Source organism: Rhinopithecus bieti, unplaced genomic scaffold (assembly GCF_001698545.2).
Source record: "Rhinopithecus bieti isolate Rb0 unplaced genomic scaffold, ASM169854v2 scaffold_27006, whole genome shotgun sequence".
Lineage (NCBI taxonomy): Eukaryota > Metazoa > Chordata > Mammalia > Primates > Cercopithecidae > Rhinopithecus > Rhinopithecus bieti.
The window spans coordinates 3,098,693-3,101,071 of NW_016813373.1; positions in this window are offsets into that span (position 1 = coordinate 3,098,693).

The window sequence follows — 2,379 nt, forward strand, 5'->3', positions numbered from 1 at the left end:
AAAAAAAAAAAAAAAAAAAAAAAAAAAAAGCTATCAAATAACATGGAATACTACAGTGAAATGTTTCACGAAAGGAAGAGTCAATGCAGCAAACTTCATTGTTGCCTTGCCTTAAGACACTGTTCCAGCCTGAACAACATAGCAAAACCTCATCTCTACAAAAAATAAAAAATTACCCAGGCATGGTGGCACATGCCAAGCAGTCCAGCTACTTGGGAAGCTGAGGCAGGAGGATTGCTTTAGCCCAGGAGTTCGAGGCTGCAGTGAGGTGTGATCATGCCACTGCACACTAGCCTGAGCAGCAGAGTGAAATCCTGTCTCAAAAAAAAAAAAAAAAAAAAAAAGAAAAAAAAGACATTGCTATAGCCACCCCAACCTTTAGCAATCAGCCACTACCCTGACTAGTCAGCAGCCATCAGCATCAAGGCAAAACCCTTCACCAGCAAAAAAGATTACAACTCCCTGAAGGCTCAGATTACAATAGAGTATGAATGTAGCTTCTTTTCCTTTTATTTTGAGACAGAGTCTTGCTCTGTTGCCCAGGCTGGAGTGCAGTGGCACCGTCTCAGCGCACTGCAACCTCCGCCTCCCAGGTTCAAGTGATTTTCTTGCCTCAGCCTCCCAAGTAGCTGGGATTACAGGCATGCGCCACCACGCCCAGCTAATTTTGTATTTTAGTAGAGACGGGGTTTCACCACGTTGGCCAGGCTGCTCTTGAACTCCTGACTTCACGTGATTAGCCTGCCCTGGCCTCCCAAAGTGCTGGGATTACAGGCGTGAGCCACCGTGCCCAGCCAAACTTTCATATACACTGGGAAACCAAAAAAAAAAAAAAAAAAAAAAAAAAAAAAAGATGTGTGGCTTGCTTTATTGCAATGTTCACTATATTGTGATGATCTGGAACCAAAACTGCAGTATCTCCGAGATATGCCTGTAACATATGTTGCTTGCTATTTTCTCCTTATTAAATAGCAGACTTCAGCCTAGTCAAATTCACTCACATGAAATCCACCCAACTACACATTTTCTGCTGCCACTGAATCTTGAATCCCTTAATAGAATGCCTCAGCTACCGCATCTATTCATTGGACATTATATACCACTGTTACTACACTATATGTTGAAATACATATAATTTAAAATTGCAAATAAGATTCTACCCTTAAAATATTCATATATTATAAGCGAATATGAAAGTGCTATAAAAACAACATGTTGTGTTTATAATTTGCCATTTTGTTTCCTGCCTAATTATTTAAAAAATTAAAACCGATATTTTGGATGTGATGTAAAATTTCATCTTATTTATAAAAAGTGTGCTGAGAATTTTATCCAATATAGACAAATTTAAGATAATCCATGTGGCATCAAAATAGCTTAAATTACTTAACAGCTATGATTGTTTGGAATTAGTTCTTCCTTTCCCAAGAAATGCTTTCGCTGTGGATGAAAGCAGACTCTGGCTGAGGTTTTGTGATGTTACAATGATAGGAAAATGCTAGAAAAAGACAGAGGAGATGAGTCTCAGTGTACAAACAGTGGAGACGTTAAACCTGTGAGGTTAATTTTAGTCAGTTCTACTAAAAAAAAATTTTTTTAAGTATGAGCCTATAGGGATAAAACAGGATGATATAAGCAGAGCAGAATAGTACATTTGATAAAGTATATGCTAATATTTTATATTGAGTAATACAGAGCAGAAGAAGAATGGTGATTAAATCCAAACCATAAGACGTAACAGTAGACTGGAGGGCCTTTCTCAGGGCAGGATTTGTAACCAGCAGACAGGCTTTAAATCCTGGTTTCGTTGCTTACTACCTATATGAATTCTATAAATCTTGGTTTTCATGCTGGAAAAATGGCTCTAATAGTCCTTGCCTCCTAGGATTCTTGTAGAAATAAAATAAGATGCAAATTGCCTAACATGGTATATGGCACATAGACACCCAGTGAACATTTACTGATCCCTCGACATCAGAATAAAATAAAAGGGTAATTATTCTAATCTCGGTACAGGGTGTGGCAGAGGATTTTTGTTCTGGCTTCTGGAAACTTGTGTAAGTCAAAGCTTACAGAAAGGATGTCTGGCATTGGGCTAGTTATTGCCTCAAGTACACGAATGCCCCAGAGGGGAGCTTATACTCTAGATTTTCCAGGATGCAACCATTTATGCTATAGGAAGAGGCCGGGAGCAAAGTAAGCTGCTTGTGAATAACAGAAAAACTGTCGTTGTGTGCTATGATGATAATGTTAACAAAGGAAGTCATTTCCCTAACCAAATTGATTATTGAGCCGAAAGTGAGATAAAAACTATATATATAGTTATATATATATATAAATTAAATATATATATATATGTGTGTGTGTGTGTGTGTGTGT